This window comes from Pristis pectinata, chromosome 24, assembly GCF_009764475.1.
Source record: "Pristis pectinata isolate sPriPec2 chromosome 24, sPriPec2.1.pri, whole genome shotgun sequence".
Taxonomy (NCBI): domain Eukaryota; kingdom Metazoa; phylum Chordata; class Chondrichthyes; order Rhinopristiformes; family Pristidae; genus Pristis; species Pristis pectinata.
In genome coordinates this window covers 32674226-32698344 of record NC_067428.1, presented here as the reverse complement: position 1 = coordinate 32698344, position 24119 = coordinate 32674226, and the positions used below count along the sequence as shown (strand labels likewise).

At 43.5% G+C, this 24119-nt stretch overlaps 1 protein-coding gene across 1 annotated transcript in view; it reads left to right on the top strand.

The window, feature by feature from the left end:
• Window positions 1-7547: 7547 nt before the first annotated feature.
• The window catches only part of LOC127582485 (leucine-rich repeat and immunoglobulin-like domain-containing nogo receptor-interacting protein 3), a 154234-nt gene continuing 137662 nt past the window's right edge, over window positions 7548-24119 (top strand). The window contains exon 1 of the mRNA XM_052037785.1: window positions 7548-7625. The gene's annotated coding sequence lies outside the window, so the exon portion shown is untranslated. The remainder of the gene's footprint in view (window positions 7626-24119) is intronic.

Here is a 24119-nt window from a genome sequence, read left to right as displayed (position 1 = left end):
CAGTTAAACTATCAGCATATTTTAGAGATGTAGGAGGAAACCAGAGCACCCAGAAGAAATCTGTGCTCACAGAGATAATGTGCAAACTCTGCACAGACAGCTCTGGAGGTCAAGATCAAACCCAGGTCACTGGAGTTCTTTAACCACAGCTGAGCTGGAAAGTGATTTTGTTTGTCAGCAAGGGGAACTTCCTGACCCATACCAATTAAATATTTTCTTGCAGCTTTCATGTAACTGAAAGGTACAGATAAGATTTAAAATTATTGCCCCATGTCACTAGGACAATTCCGTTCAACAGCAACTTAATTCTTTCAAATCACTCCTCAGAAGGCACACATTGTCTCGCAGAAAGTGCTTCTGTCATTTTCCACTTAGTCAATTGTCTCTGTCTCTACTAACGTCACCAAACATCAAACAGTCATCTGTGCCCATTGGCCTTATATCATGGCAGTAGGAGGGTGCTGGGAGGATAGTTTGCACTCTGATTTGCAGGAGGTCAAGTCTTATTCCCCAGTAATCTGAATTAGGAGCTTAGGTTCCACCAAATCAGTCATTTGGATATAACGTTAACTCTGGTTCTCTCTCCACAGATGCTGCCTGACCTGCTGAGTGGTTCCAGCATTTTCTGCTTTTATTTCAAAAGTCCAGAATCTGCACAGTGCTTTTTATTTCCTTTTCCATTGATAGCGGGTTATAGATCCAAATTTTATGACAGCAGTGGGTTAGAAGGTGCAATTTATTGTGGATGTGGGAGGAGAAAGTTATAAAAGGTCATAGACACAAGGAAGTGGACAAAACAATGGCAGATGACATTCAATGTAGGCAATGAGGTGTTCCACTTTATTCAGAGTATTTCCTCGAGAGTGAAGGATCAGGAATTGTGCTTAGCAAAGGGACTTAGATGTCTAGAGCAAAATCAAAGCTAGAGCAAGCAGTCAAAGAAAGGCTCGTGTAATGTTGGCCTCAAAGGGGATTTGGAATTCAAATGTAAGGAAGTGATGCCTCCCTTGAGTAGAGTTGGAGAGATCATATGTGGGGCTTTGCAGTTAGTACAAGGCAAAGACCTTTAGGAAAGATATATCACCCTTGGAAGTGGCAAATCCACCAGCATTATACAGTGCTTTGAAGGGTGAAATTATGAGGAGAGGCTGAATAAACATTGGTACAGAGAAACTAATTCCTCTGTAAATGAAAATCAAGATTCTGCAGATACTAGAAATCAGATTTCTCGATGGGGGAATGCATAACTTTAGAGCATTGTCCTTAAATTTGAGCTAAAACATTTAAGGGTAAAATTAGTAAGCACTTTCATTCACAAAACCCAGAGGATATGCAATCACTTTAACTTTTCAAAGCAAATTGAAAGATTTTATTGAACAAGAGTGTGAGGTGATATGTGACAAATGCAGAGAATTAGAGATGAAAGCCAGATCATGCAGGGTGTATTTGAGCGGAACAAGCTCAAGGAGATCAATGCAACAAACAATCTGCTGGAGAAACTCAGTGGGTTGAGCAGCATCTGTGGGGGGAAAGGAATTGTCGACGTTTCGAGTCGAGATTCTGCATCAGAAGCTCAATGTCCTGCTTCTGGTTCCATGACCTTCGACTTCCACCCTCATTCCATCTCTCATGTCAAGTAACATTCAGAATTGGTGGTCTGCACACCCTGGTTAGTTGGCAATTATAAACTTCCATGCACCACACATTTACCCTGTGGAAATCCTTATTTGTCAACAGTGCAGTGAGTCAGGAAATAAAGCTCTCAGTAGATAAGACTTCATTTAAGACTTCACACCACTGAGGATTCCTGGCAAGGCTTCACTGAGCCAAAGTGAGAGAGTCATAGAGTCCTGAAGTCATACAGTACAGAAACAGGCCCTTCAGCGCATCCAGTCCACACTGTCCATGAACCATGCATTTACACTAACCCAACATTAATCCCATTTTTTATCCTCCCCATATTCTCATCAACTCCCCCCAGATTCTGTCATTCACCTGCACATCAGGACCCCTGTAGTGGCCAATTAGCCCACCAACCTATACATCTTTATACTGTGGGAGGAATCCAGAGCACCAGGAGGAAACCCACGTGGTCACGAGGAGAATGTGCAAACTTCACACTGAGAGTTCCCAAGGTCGGGATTGAACCCGGCACTGGGAGGAAGGGGCATCACTAGCTGCACCACTGTGTTCTGCCTTTATACCATCCCATTCAAAGAAGATACATCTGAAGTCTTGTCACTGCAGTTCCTGTGTCAGTGAAGGTTCGTGCAGAATATATTCACTGATGCTTCCTGTGCTGAGAGTGGACATGCCTGGTTGCAACACAGAAGAACTGGATATCCTTGTGAATGGAAGACCTTCTCATTCATCTACTTTACCAGTGGCCCATTCAGCTCCTTTGTCGCCATGTGCTGCCATCTTTGTACTCCGCATGTGATTGGTCCCTAAAGTGGGCATCCTTCACCTGTCAGGGACAACGTGACCCAACAGCTCCCTTGCCACCACTGTGCAAAGAAGCTAGCAGATGTCTAGAATGTTGGGCTGGTGTTAAAACATTTGGGTGGTGCTGTCATTGTAACTACAATGGACAGAGCAGAAGTGGAAGGGAAGTGAGCTTAACAATCCAGAAGCTAGCAGTAATGCCAGTGGAATCTTTCAGAGGATATTGCCTGTCTTCAGGGAGATCCTCATAGTAGTGGAACACAAAGTGGGAAGGGTGGTACTTGGTGGAGTGCTGCTGGATTCTCCTACACTTGACTCATTGTTTCTGCAACTTCTCCTCCATTTCAATGACACAGTGGTACACCCATCCAGGGCTTTAAAACTATGCTCCTTAAAAGTCCAAAGTGAGTCTAGTACCCTGTTCAAATCACCTGCATTGTACCTAAACTTGCCTGAGACGCTGAAGGGAACAGTTGAAGCACTTTTTAAAATAATGTAAACTATTTCCAAGCTAAAGAATTCTCATTCACACAAACTGTGCAGCTAACAAGTGAACAATGACAGGTGTAACATTTATACAGTTAAAATGATCAAGGAAATGTTTCTCTGGTGCTAGATAATGAAATACATCCCCTATTTCAGGTGCTGATTAGGAATGAATATTGACAAGAGCAGTGATCTTTGAAATATACAATGACACTTGTTACGTTCATCTGAGAGGACAGACAGGCCCTGGTTTAAGGTTTGATCAAGTTCAACCTGGACTCTGCTTCCAAGTCTCTGGAATGAGGAGAGAACTCACAACCTTCTGACACAGAGAAAAACTTTACACAACTAAAGAAAATAGGAAACAGTGCCTGAAACAACTGCACAAAACAAAGTAACCACAACGGAAATACTGACAGTGAAAAAATGCATCAAATGTCCATCGGAGACACAAGAGACTGAGATGCTGACACAAACTACTGGAGGAAGTTGTTGGGTCAGGCAGCACCTGTGGAGGCAAAGGGATGGTCAGCGTTTCGGGTCGAGTCCGTCAGGACATTTGTCAGTAACAGTCATTATATAGAACTGATAGAAGTATGTCCTTACTTTAGTTTTGCTGCTCAATAAGGCTTGCATCATTGAACTAAAAAAATCCAAAGTGATATTTCAAGCTTTACAAATGATGACGATGAGTAGGATTATAGTTATAGTATCAGTGCGCACGGGCTGTGTGTGGAAAAATACTGAATAGAGATTCTGAAATCTCCACATAGATTCTCCAATCATCGCTACATCTACTGAATGGCAGAAACACTGGAGGATGGTTGTTTTCAACATTTCTCAACAATTTTGCCAACATCACAGCACAGAAAGCCCAACGGAAAGTTTCTTGTGTTATTTTGTTTCTAACTTCGTCAGAACTGGAGCAAGTGACTTTGGTCTGATAGTGCCAATGCTACAGACTTCTTGGTGTCTCTCAAGTCCGCCTAGTAATCATTCAGGCAGGGCCAGGGCATCCTGAAGCAGTCTCAGTCTCCTGGATTGCTCCACTGCCCAACACTAATATTATCACAAACACACCCTGCATCATTCCAAATGATTCAATCCAAATTGTACACAATATCACTGGTGTACACCCTTAGCCCATGGATCGGACCCATCTGCTTCCACCGGCAACCCAGTCTCCCCAGAACCTAGAGTGAACCCCTGTATTGTTGCCCAAAACCATTTTCCTCTAAGTTCAACAGAAAATGGCTGAGGTATCTCCAACATATATTCTACCCCAACACAGACTGACTTAACAGTATCAATACCATTAGTTTCATAATGACATAGAAGAAGGACATTTGCCCCATCAAGTCCCACCCTGATTGCTCCATTATTTCTCTGTATCCTATTCTCTTTCACAGGCCTATCAACTCTTCCCTGATTCTCCCACAGCCCTCCTACACTAAGGACAATTTACAGTGGCCAATTAACCTACCAACCCACAAGTCTTTGGGCTGTGGGAGGAAACCAATATGGTTACAGGGATGGGAACACAGACCACCACTCCCATTTCTGTGGACTTGGCCCCTTGTACTTTGGTATTATGTCCCATACTGGTGACTCTTCTGCCCTTTCCCTGGAACTTTGAAAGCAGTGAGTCAGACAGTTTCAGCTGAATTTTATCACAGCTCACTAACCAATCTGCAATGCCCACCCCAGAAGGATATGGAAGTTGCTCTTTTTTTCCAGTGTCTTTAGTCTGATCATATATTTGGCAACCACTTCTTCTGGCCCTTGATTTCATGAGTCACTGTCGCTCTGAGAAATCTCTGAATGTGGTGGATTAAAATGTCCCTTCAAGGAGCTAACAATGTTCCCATGAACCCTCATGTGCAGTTTGTGGTGATGGTGGACTCTCTAGTGTCTCATAGTTATCCAACACTACCACCTTCCACTTGGAATTGGCTACATTTGTTCTGTATCTTCAGTGATGTTGCTCATTCTTAGGAAGCTTTCTGCTCATCTCACATTTGTCTGAGACCAGTGACTGAGACTGAGACATATCCTTCATGTCCACTGGCAGTCATCGTCAGTGCTCTGCCTAGAGAACCCCAATGCCATTACCTCCCTCCTGCTCTCCCACATCCCAAACTTCAATTCTCTGGTTTCCAGAGGTTCCAACAGGGATACACCAGCAACAAAATGTCCTTTATTAAAGGCAGTCAACTCCCAGCCAACAGCAGTGGCTGGCACACAGTGAATGGAACTGTATTGTACACTTAGATTTTAAAGCTTTGCATACCTTCACACATATATAATCCTTCTTCCCAGTTCGTCCTTTTCTTTTAAACATACAGGCTGCGGATTATGTATGTATTCACCTCTCACCCTCCCCCAACACCCACCCCCACCCCCCAACCCTCCTCCTCACATTCTTACCCTATTCCTTGCCCTTTATACAAGCTCAAAGAACAGCACCTCATCACCCATCTGGGCAGCCTGGAGGACTCAACATTGAACTCTCCAACTTTAGACAACTCTTTCTTTCTGTTTGTTTGAGATTGTCCCATTTTTGCCTCCTTTTGTTTTCTTTTTTTTGTGCAGTCTGGTTTGCTGGCATGTCCTTCTGAGCCGGACTGTACAACATTGTACTTGCTGTACAACAGATGCTGCTCAACCTGCTGAGTTCCACTAGTAGATTGTTGCTCCAGATTCCAGCATGTGCCGTCTCTTGTGTCTCTATACAACATAACACCTACTGTATAATAATGGCAACACATTACACACAAGCTTAATCTGATTTAACCGCTCCTTAACTGCCACATAATTTCACCCAATCAGCAAAATTCCCTTTGTTCCATCCATTGCCTTCCCTACCTCACTCCTACCAAGAGTAACTTGTTTCTTCTCCAGTTCTGATGAAGGGTCCTGGACTGGAAAAGTTCATGGTTTCTCTTTCCGCAGATGCTGCCTGACCCACTCGGGCTTTTCCACCATTTTAGAGCCACAGCACAGACACAGGCCCTTCAGCCCATCGCATCCATGCCACGCATCAAGTACTCATCTACACTAATCTCATTTACCGGCACTTTGTCTGTAGTCTACCGTTCCGTGGTGATTCCAGCACTTGTTCAGATACCTTTTCATGCTGTGAGAGTAACTGCTGACTCCACCTTCCCCCAGGAGTGCATTGGTTTAACCCACAGGGAGTTGGTGGGTTCAGCCCTGGGTCTGGGTGGCTTTAACCCCAGGGTCTCGGTCGGTTTAGCCCCAAGTCAGTGGGTTCACTCCTGAATTTTCTGTTTTTATTTTAGATTTCCAGCATCTGCAGTTTCTTCATTTCCCAACCCATTTTGCTGCTAATAACCAAGAATTGGAATCTGGCTGCAGAGAGGAAGAAGAGATCAATGTTGAAGAGCCGCCATAACTTGGTCTGACACTCGCCACCACCGGTTCAGATAACAGAACCACATGGTCCAAGAGAATAGATTAAAAGCAGCACCTGAGCACAAGTACACACCAGCCAGGCCAGGAGATACGGACATGGGTGGCCAAACAGACTGCAGATGCTGGTACCTGGAGCAAAAAACAAGTTGCTGGGGGAACTGAGCGGGTCAGGCAGCATCTGTAGAGGAAAATGGACAGTCAATATTTTGCATCAAGACCCCTTCACCTACACCCATTCTGGACCTGAAATGTCAACTGTCCACTTCCCTCCACAGATGCTGCCTGACCCGTTGAGTTCCTCCAACATACGTGCCCCATCTCTGCGGGGCACAGCTGCGCACAGACTCCACTGCAGACAACTTATTGGAACAGAAGACCTTTGTGTTCAGGTCTCTGGGGTAAATTGTGGTGATTTATTTGATTGGAAAAAATATGAAAACTAGAAATGCATTTTTCTTCTAACCTTTCACCTGATCAACTCATCTTTGACAACAGGGGAATTTTATTAAAAATAAAGCAGCAGCAACAAGCTAAATGTGAAGTCTTTTTTCAAATTACCAACAGTTCTGTGTCTGCCTGCTATGCTCACTGCTCATTTGCTGTCCGTGGAATAACTTTGGCAACAGACCAGGAATGGTTACAGCAGAGGAAGGATACCAAACAAGCCAGCACAGACAGTGTATGTGACACACAGGAAACTAGAGCTGTCTTTGTCATTTACTGTGGCTGCCTGCGAAGATCTCCTGCAAATTATAACAACGAACCATTAAAGACAAGCTCTAGAGGCTCCTGGATCTTAATGTATAGAATGACTTTTTCTATTGTGGCGTTAATTGCAAGGGCAGGGACATTTGGCTGTAGTGAGTGACAAGTGGTTCTATAAACACCTCTGGCAGATGTAAGCTTGTCAGAGCTTTTAACATTGAAGTTTTGTCTGGAAGCAGATCTCTAACAGCAGATGAAGTGAAGGTTGATTCTGGGACACAAGCTCTTCTCTAAGCTGTCCCCAAAGGAAAGAGAAATGAGCAAAATATATCTGCATTCCTAAAATAGCAGCAGGCAGTGTGAGCTGACTGGACTGCAGAAAAAAACCATGAAAAGTACCTTACAGGCATTCCATTCAGATTTTATTTTGTTCAGTGTTTTACCACAAGTCTTTCACAGTCTGCTTCTGGTCAGCAGCTTAGACTAAAGCTGCAGCTGCTACTAAAGCTACCCCACGATTATGGTATGGACAGTGGGGATGAATACAAACCTAGGTAAGTGTTATATTGCTTTGATAAATATTGCTTTATCGTTTCTATTGACTTCGAATATGGTGTTAATGATTACAGCTATTCCTGTTTCTCATTGTATCCTTCCAGATAAGTATGCATGCAGACAAGTGAAACCCTGTTTTTCGGCTATGTGATTTTAATGCTGCACATTAAATGTCCTGTACTGGAGAAATGGAAAGGGCAGTGCACGGAATTGTTATTGAATTCTAAATTCCCATCACTTCCACGATATGTCAACAATATCTGCAGCCCACAGGGCATTCTGTACAATGAGCTGCAGCTATTCAGCAATCTCTCTGAAGTGGAATATTTCAGATTATGGTGGAGTGTTGCAATCTTCTGTTAACCTGAATTAGAAACTGCATCCAGATACACCATGAAGCACATTACTGCTTGGATCAGATAGAGTGATTGTTAAAATTTCACAGAAGATTAATAAAACTTATTTAACAAGTAGATTTTATATTGTAACACTGAAACCCCTTAGTAAATTGCAATTATTGCTTTAGATTAGATTTACCAAAAATTTTGATTTGGATTAAAAATTACTGAATATCTTCAGCTATATTTTATTAATTTCCCTGATCATAGCATTTTGTTCATTAATTATATAGATGTAAAACTGTATTCATTATTCTATTTCATTTTTGAATTTAAAAATTGATAAGATATCCTTCTGGTTCTTTAAACCCCATGCAGACATTTTTTTAACTATTTTCTGTCAGACAAAGAAAATTGTTAGTTCAACACTTTGAATACGTTTGGATATATAATTTTGATCAAAGGTTTAAATAGAATTTCTGCTATAGATTTGTGAATTAAATTAATTGCTTCAGGAGTGTGATGGAAGATAATTGCAAGGTTTAAATGAAGTAATTAGTTTTTGCCAGCAATGTTTTGGTAAAATACATCAGCACTGATGATTGCATTACTGTTTACCTTGCATGGCTGCAGTACATGCTTGGATGTTGAGTACATCAGCTGACACGTTGTTTTCCAAGCTGTCATAGATTGCTCATCTATTACTTTTAGTCAGTGTCGATCAACAGAGGAATCCAAACAATCTCAAAAGAGTAAAATAGCATGAAGTGCCTTCCATCAGAAAGACAGAGGGTGAACTGGAACTGTATGAGATATTATGCTGCTGGTTATGGGGATTCAATTTACCAATGTCAATTAGATTAATGCAAGATATAACTGGATATTTATATCAACGTTGATTATTTCAAATTGTCTTTTTTAAAAATTGTGTACTACATTGTTTTCTGTGAATTTTCTAAAAGCTTCCCCAAAATAGTGTTCAGATAAAAATTGCCAAATAGAAATATTTTAAGAATATTGCTAAAGCACTTGCAAAATCCACTAAAATGTGAACAATCCCTGCTATTACCAACAGAGTGCACGTTCAGTATATTGGCATACCAGCACCTGCAGAGTTTTTTGTGTCTCAGTATATTGGCATGAAACTTTTAGGGTTGAACTGGATTTTTTAAAGAGTCATTTTCTGGGATCTGGACAGCGCTGGCAAGACCAGAATTTATTGCCCATCTTTAATTGTCCTGGAGAAGGTGCTGGTGAGCTGCCTGCAGTCCTGCTGTTGAAAGTATTCCCACAGTTCTGTTGAGTGGGGAGTTCTACTACAGTGCCGGAAAGCCTGTGTTGTTATGATGGTGAGTGACTAACCAACGGATGGCCTGATGGAACGCACTTTATCATGATGGTGGCATGCGGTTAGCGCCAACTGCAACACCATAGGTCTTGGCGTCAAAGCACAGCAGTTCAAGCTGGCTTGCATGGACTGAAGTCGACTTGTAACTTTTAAAGGGGCAGGGCTTTGCAGCTGGATTTGGTGCTGGAGGTCATTCCAGAGATAGCTTTGGAAGGGATGATGGAACATTGGAGAGTATGGGTGAATAACACAGAAGGTCCTGGTCTGTGACGTGAAGAGGGAGAGAGCAGTCCTCTATCCACAGGGCTTCATAGAATCATAGAGTAATACAGAACTGAAACAGGCCTTTTGACCCAATGAGACCACGCTGATCATCGAGAACCCATTAACACTAATTCTGCACTATTCCCATTTTATTCTCCCCACCCCCCATCCCCACCCGATTCTAACACTCACTCACAATTTACAGTAGACGTTTAACCTACCAACACTTCTCTGGGATGTGAGGTGAAACTGGAGAATCCCGGAAAAACTCGCATGGTCACAGGGGGAACATGCAAACTCCATAGAGCACCAGAAGTAAGGATCGAATACATGTTGCTGGAGCTGTGAGGCAGCAGCTCTACAACCTGTGCCATGTGATGCCCAGATACTCTGAAATCTGGGTATGTGCTAAAGCAGCCATGGGCGCAGATATTTTTGGAGCTATTAGAAAGAGTGCAGTCTCAGGATTCTGGAAGTGGCGTCAAAATAAATTCAGTGACCTCACAAGCGGTCAACTGAATAAAAATGCCATAACTCATCAAATATACCTGCAGCCTCACACACTAACTGCAAGAAGTCCCTTTCACTAACCTACCAATAACTTCATCAGTTAGGACTCCAACCTAACATTCATTGGTCGGCTGTGTTCCTTCATACTCACCAGTATTCTGTGCCTCAGAGCTTGCACACACTGCCTGACGTTCAACTGCAACAGACACATTAACACCATGCAACACTCGCTAATGTACCTTCTTTATCACAGGGTAAGACAGCACAGCAACAAACTGGTGGCTCTACACCATTATCGAGTGCATGGCTAGTGACGAGTCAAGATCATTGAAGATACCTTCTCCATATATCCCATTTCCTCTCCAAACACCATCTTCTGGTTTCCAAGCTCAAAATAGTGTAGGTGTGTTCTTATTACTTTTCTCTCTCCAATCGTTCATCCATATCCTTATGCCTTTCTCCTCTAAGCCATCAGAACATGGAATCTGACAGGTGGTGGTTAGAGATATTGTATCACTCAGCTTGACACTCACAGCTACCAGTTGAGATATGGACACTCGGCGCACTGTCGAAGTTAGGGTTACACACACTTCCTAATGTGAGGACTAGTACCAGCAACCTGTGCCAGAGAAAGGACAACACCAGTGCCATCATGGCCACAGGTGTACGGGCAACTGCTACCTGCAGGTTCCCTATATCCTGACGTCTATCACTGTTTATTGTCATCACAGGATCTAACCCCTGGAGGTGGTGGTGCAACAACACTGTAGGAGCACCAGTGATGCCCACATCCCAAAAAGTGAATACACTAAAACCTGCTTCCCAGGGGCGAAGATGTGTTCACAAGTGAGTTCTGCTGGACAGGCCTCAGATCAGATTTGGATGGGTCAGCCAACAAGTGAAGGTTGATTCTCATGTACAATAAACGTTCGGTGCATTGACTAACTTCTCACTGCAATTCCGAGGAACACAGGGGACTTCTGAACATCGCATACCCTAACTTGTACCAGAGCTTGGAATTCTTATGGAACTGGATCCCTGTGTTATTTCCTTTCCCACTCCCACCAGTCCACCCAGGGTCTCTCTCCACTTGTTCACCTTCTCCATCCCTCCCCACTTTCTTTCCAAGACCCATCATCCTCCCCCATCTGGTTCTGTCTGCCCATCTATTCACCGGAGTTTCTGCTCCCTTGGTTCACCTTTCCTCGGCCCTTGCCCATCTGCTTCTATCACCTTATCTGGTTCCATCTATCACCTACCAGCCTCCATCTCTACACCCCCCCTCATTTCTGCCTTCACTGACACTCTCGGTCCTGATGCAGGGTCACAGCCCCCCACCTCCTTGCCTGCACAGTTGCTGCTGGACCCAATGAGTTCTTCCATTTTTTCCTTCCCCCTTGTGTTCCCCTGGGTTGTGTGTGTTACTGTAGTCGAGCAAATCACCGGGATTACTGAGGGAGTGACAGTGCCCTCTCTCAGGGAGAAACAAACACAGTCTGATGATTATTTGGCAGCCAAAACGTCTGCAGGGCTGCTGTCTTTGGCAAAAGGTGGGTGAGTGGTGCAGCTGGTAAAGGAGTTGCTTCACAGCGCCAGCTACCTGGGTTCAGTCATGACCCCCACTGCTGTCTGTGTGGAGTTTGCATTTTCTCTGTCACCATGTGGATTTCCTCCAGATTCTCCTGTTTCCTCCCACATCCCAAATTGTACAGGTTGCTAAGTTAATTGGCCACTGTGAGTTACTCCTAGTGTGAGTGGTAGAATCTGGAGTAAGGGTGTGGAAGTGGGGGAATGTGGGAAAACAAAATGGGTTAGGGGAGGATTAGTATAAGAAAGGATGCTTGGTGGTTGGCACGGACTGTGTCCATGCTAAATCTCTCTATAACTCTATAAAGAGAAGTAGTGTGAAGCCAGGCATTCTCCAGATCTGCCAAAGATCAAACTCCTACACCATCTGCGGCCTCCTCCGTGGAAGCTCAGCACCTTTCAACAGTCACGTGCCAACCACTGTGTCTAAGCGGTAGGATGGAGGAATACACATGGAATGTTCAAGGATTTTAATCAACATTTGTTTGTCTTTTGTCATGACTGGTTATAAAAATGTATTTATTTGGAATGTTGATTTAGAATTGGCTTTTATCAAACGCATGCTGTGCTGACCAGTAACAGTGATGTTAAAATGTGAACTGTCGTGGGAAAGGTGTTTATCAATACATTGGCTTAATGTGTTGGATCAGTTGATTGCTTGGCCAAAGATAGCCCGTCACATCACTTCTCTTTCCCTTGTCGCCTCCTTCAGCTGCTGCTGAGGACTGGCCCACATGACTGCAAGATTGTGCAACAAATAACGAACCTTGAACCCCATCTTCGGACCGACAGAAAGGCTCTTCCAGAGTGATCGAGGCCACAGAAATGCCGGTGGACTCCAGTCACCGGGTCTGTGAGGTTGCAGGTGGCAACGTGGTTTTCATGGTGCCTTGGTATGTCTGGGCCGTGCTCTGCAGTAGGTTGCCTGCGACCAAACGATAGCCCCTGTGTCTCAGTGGCCATGCCCAGTGGCTCTGGCATTGTGACTGAAAGATGGAGGGCACTGCAGATCAGCAAGAAATAAAAGTGATGTGACTGCCCTGAGGGAACTGGGCAGTGGCCATCCTGGCACACTGGGCATGGTACATTCTCCTTTTTTATTATGGCTTTGCCAGCATTGCCTTTCCTGGTAAGACAGCTGCAGTGTGTTCACTTCCTGCCTCTACCATGGCCCCTCACTCTCTGTGAAGGTTTACCTTTTGTTTTTTAATTATCACTTTATGCTGCCCATTCATTATTTATATGCCTGCAGCAGACTTACTGATTCAGTCTTTCTTTATCTTTCTTTGGGTGTGTATACCAAGGCCCACACTGTAATATAGGAAACATCACAATGGTGCTAAGATTGATATGCTAGACAGTCATGTGAATAGACTGCATTAAAGAACCAGAGAAAATTCCATTGATTTATGTTTAAGACCATAAGAAGAACATTCTCTGAAGTTTCTTTTTTGGACCCTGTACATCATATCATGTGAAGAACATACTTCTACTATCCACGTTTAAGCTGATCTATTCTATGAGCATATTCTCACATGAGAATCTCTTTTGCTTTTGAGAATCCTTCAACAGGAGTGATTTCATTGCCACCAGAAAAATACCAGGCTGTGAAATTGGACAACCTAGCTCCATTCTTTTTCACTGTACTACTGTTTTTGATTTGCTTCCAAATGAATTCAAGAATTGTGTGCCAACATTTTTAATGCAACTCACATCACTCGATAAATTGGGAAACAGTAGCATGGGTGCTGCATGCTAATGTTGAGTATTGCAGCAGGTCATGTCAACCCCCATGCAGTGCTGACTTGATGCAGGAACTGCTAAACTGGGTTGTGATCTTCAAGTTAATGTCACTAGTTAAGAATGCTCAGGAAATCTGCCATTGTTTAGTGCAGGAAACCATCCCCTCTGCTCAAACACCACCAATTACCTCATGCTAGTTAGACAGAATCACAATGATTTACAGAATGGGTCAGTGGTCAACAGGTTTGAGTGGACCCTGTTCATTTGTTGGGGTGAGGTGGTGAATATGGGTATCTTGGCAGAAGGTGTTGTGTCCGAGTAGCTTATCTTGGAATCTCCAGTTATCCCAGTTGCCATCATACTTGGTTGGAGACCTTGGTGGCAATTTCTCTGAGCCTGGTGGAAAGGATGAAGAGAAGTCAGGGCTCTGACCAGGAGAGCCAGCTTTAGGGAAAAACTTCCACACATGCCTGGGGTGGAGCAATGCCTTCAGGAACAAGGAGATGGTGAATGAAATAGAGTCACAGAGTCATACAACACAGGAATAGGTTATGGAGGGAATGTGTAAAAACACATACAGACAACACCAGACGTCAGGATTGAACCCAGGTAAGTATATCCAACTGCTTTTGATGTTTTGATTTCTGTTTACTATTTAAAAATAATTTGATTGCTTTTGGGTGATTCTAAATATCACAGGCACTCAGAAATATTGACCACCTTCAACAACTAGCTGATGCAAAGGGCAAAGGTTAGCTTGCTGTCTGTTTGTTTAACAGCTGTTTAATGCTGGGGACTTCTGGCATGCTGTCCCAAAGGTACTTACACCTAAGACCTCGGCATCATATGTTGGATCAGCGGAAAATTGAAATGAGGGGATCTGAAAAAGTTATGCTTTGACATTTGAGGTGGGCCAGCGGATAGCGAGGGAAGCTTGCTGCAGGCAGGAACTTTGGAATTATTTTGTGAAGAGGATGCAGGAATATTTTTAATTAAGCAGCTTCATTCTGTACAAATCAGGAGCCCAAGTAGTCCTCTCAGCTGCTGGGACCAGCCCTGCCTGACTGTGACCTCGTTTGCATTCCCATCTACCCATGGTAACTGCCATCTCCTTGTCCATCACCAACCTCTGCCTTCAAAATGTTCAAAGACTTTGCTTCCCGTCCTTTAATGATGAAAATTCCAAACACCTCCAACCCCCTGAGAGGAGAAAACTTGCATTAGCTCTGTCTTTAATGGGTGATTCCCTTATTTTTAAACGGAGGTGCTAAATTCAAGGTTCTGAGACATCTTCTGCATATCCATCCTTCAAGATCATTCAGGTTCTTATGCGTTTCCACCAAGCTCCTCTCATTCTTTTAAATTCCAGCAGATTCAAACTTTCAGTCGAGCCTTCCCTCACAATACAAACTACCTGTTCCAGATATTAGTTGAACAAATCTCTGAAATTCTTCCAAAGCAGTTCCATCCTTCCTTAACTAGTGCGACCACCACAGTAAGCAACACTCCAGATGTGGTCTCAGCAATGTGCTGTGTAACTGAAGCACAATTTCCCCAGTTTTATTCAAGAGGTGCAGCGGAGGTAAACCTGGTAATGACGGGCTTGTCAGTCGAACATCCATGGGAGGGAAGTTACTGGAAACAGTCCTGAGGGACTGGATTAATCTACACCTGGATAGGCAGGGATTAATCAAAGATAGTCAGCATGGCATTGTTAGGGGAAGATCCTGTCTGACCCATTTGATTGAATTTTTGAAGAGTTAATATAGTATATTGCTGAGGCAGCACAGTGGATGTAGTCAATATGGACTTTAGTAAGGCCTCTGATAAGGTCCCACATGGGAGACTGGTCCAAGCTGTTAGAGCCCATGGGATCCACAGGAAGTTGGAAAATTAAATCCAAAATTGGCTCAGTGATAGGAGGCGGAGGGTGGAGGGATCTTTGTGATTGGAAGCCTGTGTCCAATGGTATTCCACCGAGGTGGGTGCTGGGATTCCTACTGTTGATTAGGAATGCTGACAACTCGGATATGAACGCAAGAGATATGATTAGTAAGTTTGCAGTTGACACGAAAGTTGGTGTTGTTGATAGTTTTAGGTTACAGGAAGATATTGGTTACTTGGGAAGATAGACAAAACAATGGCAGATGGAATTTAGTTCTGACAAGTGTGTGCTGATGCACTTTGGGAGGATGAATGAGGGTCGTACATACACAATGAATGGTAGGGCCCTGTGGGTATTGAGGAACAGAGCGACCTTGGCACACAAGTGCAAGGATCCCGAAGGATAACAGTATAGGTAGATAAGGTGATGAAGAAGGCATATGGGATACTTATCTTCATTACACAGGCCGTAGAATACAGGAACAGGAAGGTTATGGTACAAGTTTATAAAATATCTGGAGTACTCTGTGCTTATCTGGCTGCCACACACAAATGTGATTGCATTGGAGAGGGTGCAGAGGAGACTCACCAGGATGTTGCCTGTAATTGAGTTGTTTAGTTAGGAGGAGACACTGGATAGTCTGGGTTTGCTTTGGTACTGGTATTGGTATTTGTTTATTATTGTCACTTGTACCGAGGTACTGTGAAAAACTTGTCTTGCATACTGATCGTACAGGTCAACTCATTACACAGTGCAGTTACATTGAGTTAATACAGAGTGCATTGAGGTAGTACAGGTAAAAACAATAACAGTACAGAGTAAAGTGTCACAGATACAGAGAAAGTGCAGTGCAATAAGGTGCAAGGTCACAACAAGGTAGATTGTGAGGTCAGAGTCCATCTCATCGTACAAGGGAACCGTTCAATAGTCTTATCACAGTGGGGTAGAAGCTATCCTTGAGTCTGGGGGTACGTGCCCTCAGGCTCCTGTATCTGCTTTCCTTGGTGTGGAGGAGGCTGAGGGAGGACCTGTCTGAGCTGTACAAGATCATGAGGGGCATAGTAGGGAGATTTTTCCCTATAACCAAGGTATCAAAAACATGAGGACATAGGTTTAGGATAAGGGGGAAAAGGTTTAGATGAGTTCTGAGGAGGATTTTTTTAGATCTGGAGGATAGTTGGAATCTGGAGCTCACTGTCTGAGGGCTGACAAATATGGGATCTCTCTCAACATTTGAGAAGTACCTAGATGAACATTTGAATCACCAAGACGTAGAAGGTAACGAACCACATGTTGGTAAATGGGATTAGTGTAGATGGGTACTTGATGGTTGGCATGGACATGGGGGTGCTGAAGGGCCTGTGTCTGTGCTGTATGACTCTGTGACCTGTGTATTCAATATTCTGTTAGCTTTCCTGATTATTTACTGTGCAATCAGACTGGCTTGTTGCAAACCACACACAAGGACACCCAACTCCCTCTGTGTCTCAGAGCCCTGCAATCTCTCACCATTTAGCTAAGTTGCTTCTTGTTTATTTTCCCTGCCAAAAAGAATTATTTCATATTTTCCCCCATTTTCCTCCATTAGCCAGATCTTTGTGTAATCACTATCATGTCCCTCCTGATGTCCTCTTCCCAACTTACTTTCTGACCTATCTGTGTGTCATCAGCAAAACTACTTTCAGTAGCTTTGTCCAAGTCCTTTTCCTGCATTCTAAAAAGTTGAGGGCCTGTCACACTGACCTGTGTGACACACATTCCATCTGGTCAACCAGGACAAGACCCATTCATGCCTATTCTTTGTGAGGAGGGGACAGAAGAAATCAGGAGTAAGATGGGGAGGAAGACTATGAGGGGAAGTCCCAGCAGAACACCAGCAGCTTCATTGCACATCAGTCCGGAGGAAGGATTAAACCAGCAGCAAAGGAATTCCTTGCAACGTCATTAAGCGCCTGAGGATCATCGTCCCCTTTGCAGACAAAGTGAGCCTCTTCACACTCCAACACTTAGCACCAATTTAAATGGCCAGAAGTCGGCAAAGAGAACCCAGGTAACACAGAATACACCCTCCCATCCTTCTCTACAGGACCACCCATACCTATCATAAGAGATTGATGAATGATGCTCCGATACAGTGACTGAAGTGACTTGTTACAACTGGTTCCAATGTTCAGCAACTCAGCCTGACGTGTCTTGTGAAGACTTGAGATTTATTTATGCATTTCTCCTTCAGTTGGGGATTCTCCCTCCTGACAGGGGAGCTTGGTCCATTTCCTGTCAATGTCTCCCCCTGATGATCTTGGGGATCTCCTGCCCTCACCCCCAGCATTTGTCCCTCATGGCATTTATTTCACTGAGGAGAACGTTCAGGTCTCTTTCAGTAAATGTCTGGCTCCCTCCTTCTTGCTGGCTGCCTCTCTCCATTGCGTCTGTGGTAGATGTCTGGTTGTCACAGGGAGTGTGACTTTAAGGGATGATCTCCTTTCCAATCTGGCATGCAGCAACAGTGCTTGGTCTCAGCGGGATTGCCCACACCCTGTTTTAATGCACATTCTTGGTATAAACATTTTTTTGAACAATTTCTGTGAGAAAATTGAATGGGCTTTAGTGCTGAATGCAGCATCAGATTAACACACAGTAAAGGAGTTAATTCCATCTTCTGTGCAATGGTGTATTCTGAAGGCATCTGCTGTCTTAGAGAATATTTACCGTTTAAAAAGAGAGATTTGAGAAACATTGACAGAGAGCTATGGTTAATTTGAAAATATTAATCAGAAAATACTACAATTAAAAGTGAATGTATAATTGAATGACAGCAATATAATATTTTAAAATTAAACATGGGGTTTATCTATCAGAATAAACCCAGATGCAATTTTGAATTAATCTACTTTGCAAGCATTAGGCATAACTTTCCTCTTCAGAGGCACAAACCAATTGATTGCCCCCAATGCATATTGTTGTCCATGAATCATTTTTCACCTGCACAAATTAATGAACCAGTTTAAGTATTAAATCTGTGCCTGGTTTAGCTAGCTTGCAATCACTGCCCTGATGCGCTCATACAAATGGTTGATGCTTTCAATATGAGTGAGCCCACATTTTGATCAGAGTGTGGTCCCTGTGTAAACAAAAATCCTTCTTTTCACCAGTACACTTATTTAGAACAGTCAGCTCCATTTCCAATGTGAATGCCAGGCAGAAATTTGATTCCCACACATTATCTCATAAGAATATTAAGGCTACTATGCCCAATGAAGTTTGTCCCTTCAGTAATCAATCTCTTTGCCTCTATGTTCTTGCCTGGAAGATTATTATTGCAAATATTAATCACCCTTTGAAAAAATATCTACTTTTGTTTTAACTTTGTAATGAATTATAACGTAAATGTATATCCTTTGTCCTACTGACCCTACTTACCTTTTGGATTAATATTTTTATCATACAATTTAATACTTTATATTCCTCGATGAGATGCCTCTTAATCTTCTCTCTAGACTGAAGGGCTTAACTTGCCCTAATCTGTGCCAGTAGCTCATCCCCCAGACACTACAAGATCGTTCTTCTGGTGCTCTGTGCTCTTGCTGCTCTTTGCCAATTGCCATATCTTGTGTAAGGTTTGTTGACCTTTGAATTTCCACCTTTGGTGGCACTGTAATGTACAACAAATCCAAAGGATGCAGCAGTGTAAAAAACAGATTACTCCAATGAAAAAAACTACAGCCACTGTTGAAGAAGTCAGTTTGGTGGATCTTGCATGGTTGAACTTTTTAGCAGATTTAACACTGAACTGTCAAAAAATGCTTTACAAACATAAAATCCAACAGCCTCCAGATACAAAATCTTTTGTTTATGGAGATTTCATGGTAGCCTTGCTGCAGGAGAACATTAGAATGATTGAATCTGGAGGGAACAAAAACATTCATAAGAGACTTAGCTGCAGATGAACTGAGCGAGGGAGAGTGAAGAGGGAAATTTGCAGAAGGGTCTTGGTGACAGAGAGGGTATGGGATTGGAAGCTCAGCTCAGGGTCTAGTAGATAGAACATAGAACAGTCAGCACAGGAACAGACCCTTCGGCCCATCACGTTTGTACCAACCATGATGCCAAATTAAACTAATCCCACCTGCCTGCACATGATCCATATCCCTGCATGTTCATATGCCTGTCTAAATGCCTTTTAAATGCCACCATCATGTTGGCTTCCACCACCTCTACCCCTGTAGCATGTTCCAGGCACCCACCACTCTCTGTGTGAAGAACTTGCCTGTCACATCTCCTTTAAACTTTCCCCCTCTCACCTTAAAGTTATGCCCCCTAGTGTTTGACATTTCTATGTTGGGAAAAAGACTCTGATAGCTACCTTATCTAGGCCTCTCAGGTCTCACCTCAGCCTCCAATGCTCCAGAGAAATGGGACTCTCATGGGACTCCCAGGCTGAACGTAGCAGGATCATCCCCAGGCAATGGTCAGGAAGAGGGGTGGGTATGTGGCTGGGGACTAGTGAACCTGGTGGCTTTGTTCATCTCAGTCATAACTTGGAGCAAACTAATGCTCTTGCAACACTGAATGTCAGACACACAATGCGACAACTCAGAAGAAATGGGGGCTATGAGAGAGATGATGACAAATTCGAGCTTCAGGATAGCAGAAAACTTATGGAACCTGGCCTTGACTTGGATATCGCAGTCAGCTACGAAAGGATCTCAGAGACAACGGCTGACCAAAGGTTAGTGAGCTCTGCAGCAGTGAGTTCCCCTTTCCCGGTGTGACTTGCACTCTGGTCCATCTATGAGGAATCCGTACTGTCTGAGAACAGTGAGGTCATCATGAATACTGACTGGAAAATTCTCACGGACAGCACACCAGGAAATGAAAACAATGATTTTAATTCAGGCTTTGCCCCTTTTTTTAGATATAACAATGAGAATGTGCTCTTACAATTAGAGCCAGCACCTATTTCTCATCCCCATTTGTTCTACGGAAGATGACGATAAGCCATTGTTTGAATTGTTGCAGTCCTTTTATAAACAGAGCAGCAATGACAAAACTGAATGGCTTGCTGACTACTTCAGAAGGCATGTAAGGGTCAACTATGTAGACCAGGGTGGCAAATTTCCTCTCCTGATGGGCATTAACAAACCAGATGGGTTTTTATGACTGTCCGGTTTTCTTTGGCCCACCATTACTAAGACTAGTTGCTGTTGTCCAAATTACAGAATATTAATTAACTGAATTTAAATTCTGCAGAGGCTATGGTGGGAGATGAGCTCAGGTCTCTGGATTGATCATCCAGGTCATTAGTTTACTGGTCTAGTAAGTTAATTGTTGTGCCAACACTGTACCCTGACCCAGGTCTACACCAGAGCAGATTGTACCAGTTTGTGTTTGTGTCAGGAAGTAGCTACAGCTTCATACTTGGCCATCAAACTCCATGAACGCATTCTTGAAAAAGCTGAGAGCTTGTGGGAAAATCCTGAATCCACATCAGTTAGAGTACATGGGTAACCCCCGACATTTCCCTAACAACTCCCAGCCATTGTTTTTATGTGAGAATCATGGCTAAAGAGTTGAAGTCAATATCCAGTCACTGACTGTGTATTGACAGCCTTTGTGAAGATGGAACAGCTGGTCGTGGGGAAGGCCAGAACTGACAGCAACATCTGGATCTCCATTGTTTCATGCCTGATGTACAAAAGCCAGATGTTGGCCATAGTTTTCCTCAGTATAGGGTAGACAGTCAGAATCTTTCTCCAAGGATAGAAATGTCAAGTACTGGAGGACATGCATTTCAGGTGAGAGGGGTAAAATTTGAAGGAGATGTGTGGGGCAAGTTTTTTACACAGAGGGTGCCTGGAATGGGTTGCCAGGGGTGGTGGTGGAAGTAGATATGATAGTAACATCTAAGAGGCTGTTAGACAGATGAATATGCAGGGAATGGAGGGATATAGATCATGCATTAAGGTGGGCAAATCCCCAGGGCCTGAACAATTGCACCCTCAGACTTTATGGGAGGCCAGGGAAGAAATCGCAGAGGGCCTTGTAGAGATATTTGCTTCGTCCTTAGCCACTGGCGAAGTTCCAGAAGACTGGAAGGTAGCTAACGTTGTTCCACTGTTCAAGAAGAGTAGCAAGGACAGGCCAGGGAACTACAGGCCTATGAACCTGGCTTCAGTTGTAGGGAAGTTACTGGAGGGAATTCTGAGGGACAAGATCTACCATCACTTGGATAGTGAAGGCCTGATCAGGAATAGTCAGCGTGGTTTTGTGCATGGGAGGTCATGCCTGACGAATCTTTTGGAGTTTTTTGAAGAGGTATCTATGGGGATAGATGAAGGTAGTGCAGTGGATGTTGTCTGCCGGGACTTTAGTAAAGCCTTTGACAAGGTCCCACATGGCAGGCTGATCTGGAAGGTTGGGTCGCATGGGATTCAGGGGAGCTAGTGAGGTGGATTCAGAGTTGGCTCGATGACAAGAAGCAGAGGGTGATGATTGAAGGTCGATTCTCCGACTGGAGGCTTGTGACTAGTGGGGTGCCCCAGGGGTCAGTGTTGGGACCTCTGTTATTCACTATGTATGTAAATGATTTGGATATGAATGTACATGGCACGATTAGCAAGTTTGTTGATGATACTAAATTAGGGGGTCTTGTTGATAGTGAAGCAGGTTACAATGAATTGCAATGAGTTCTTGATCAGTTAGGGAGATGGGCTGAGGAATGGCAAATGGGTTTCAACTTAAAAAAATGTGAGGTGATGCATTTTGGACAGTGAAACCAGAGTAGGACTTGTACAGAGAATGGCAGGGCACTGACGAGTGTTGTGGAACAGAGGGACCTGGGAGTACAAGTGAACAGTTCACTGAAAGTGGCCCCGCAAGTAGACAGGGTGGTGAAGAAGGCGTGTAGCATGCTGGCCTTCATCAGTCAGGGCATCGAGTTCAGGAGTAGGGACGTTATGTTGCAATTATATAAGTCGTTGGTGAGGCCGTACTTGGAGTATTGTGTACAGTTTTGGTCACCCTGTTATAGGAAAGACATTGTCAAGCTGAAGAGGGTGCAGGAGAGATTTATGAGGATGCTGCCTGGACTAGAGGGCCTGAGTTATAGGGAGATGTTGGCCACGCTGGATCTTTATTCCTTGGAGCGAAGGAGAATGAGAGGTGACCTCATGGAAGTTTATAAAAGCATGAGGGGTATGGATAAGGTGGACGGTCATAGTCTTTTCCCTAGGATTGGGGAGTCCTTAACTGGAGGGAACAGATACAAGGTAAGATGGAAGAGATTTAACAGAGACCTGAGAGGTAACTTCTTCACACAGAGGGTGGTGAGGACCTGGAATGAGCTGCCAGAGGAAGTGGTCGAGGGGGGTAAAATTGCAACATTTAAGAGGCATTTGGATAGGTACATGGAGGGGAGGGGCTTGGAGGGATATGGGCTAAACACAGGCAACTGGGACTAGCAGGGAGGATGCTGTGGTTGGCACGGACCGGTTGGGCCCAAGATCCTGTTTCCGTGCTGTATTATTCTATGACTCTATGTGCACGCAGAAGAAATTTACTTTAATTAGGCACCGTGGTCAGCACAGACATTGTGGGCCAAAGGGCCTGTTCCTGTGATGTACTGTTCTATGTTCTATGGACGGCAATGACAATTTCACCAAAAATACAGCCACATGATCCACATCATTGTGAATAGAGACAGTATAGTGAAATGACAATGTAGGTAAGAAATAGGAATTGGGCTATGTTTGTTCTTTAGGGAGGTAGGGGTAACATTACCAAAGATCAAGGATCATCTAGAGTTAAAGAGTGAGTAATATTTAAAATTACAGGGCCCAGCTTTCAATGGAAGTGTGGACACAGATGATTGCCTGTTCGGAAGGGGATGGGCTCCTTCAAATGCTGGAGTGAGTTGTGTTCAGAGTTAGAATGAAGTACACTTGAGAAGAAGTCACAGTTATAGAGAAGCATTAAAGCTGTGTAGGACCAATGGAGATCTGACGGATGCATGATATTTTGTAATATTTCATATCATATAATCTTTGGTAGTTTGCTGTAACATTTTATGTTATATTGTTTGTAGTGCATGTATTTATATTATCTGCAGCATTTGCACAGACTTAACAAAGTTTTTAAAGAGTTCTGGGTTGTGCTGCTCTGTAAACCTCGAGCAGTTTTACCTCAGGTTAGGGATGAACTCAGAAACACAAAAGACATGTGTAAGAGATAAGTACATGTGAATAACACAACCCAGAACAATTCATTGCTTCTTTCAATTAATTTCCTGCTTCAGTCACTAGGAGGCACTTCTGTGCTCCTGGTAAAGCACGGCCACCATTTCTTTTATGGTTCTCTTTAATTTCCTATCCAACTCTCACCTTTGTCAAGATCAATGGCACTGCCAACTGGAGTGAGTTTGAGCAAATGCTGAGATTACTCTGAGAAACCATTGTGTGGTTTTCCCCCTCCATGGATTTTACGTGTTTGGACATGAACCAACAAGCCTTCATACAGGTCTCCAACTGTTGTCCTTAAAGTCACCATCATTCAAACATCAGAGTTTCACAAAGATTGAAAGGATGTTCAAGATGACCTTGTCGGACTATAATGCATTTTCCCATTGTTGCTCAAGGAAGGGGCTAAATAACTTAGGGACTTAAAACTGATTACTCACTTACCTTGAACATCATTAATTGATTTCTTGGATATTCAATAAAACCATTTACCTTAAACAACATAATCAGAACTTCAATTGAACAAAACTAATTTGATGCTTGCGTTGAACACACTCCGAGTACCACAAATCAGGTGACCCAAA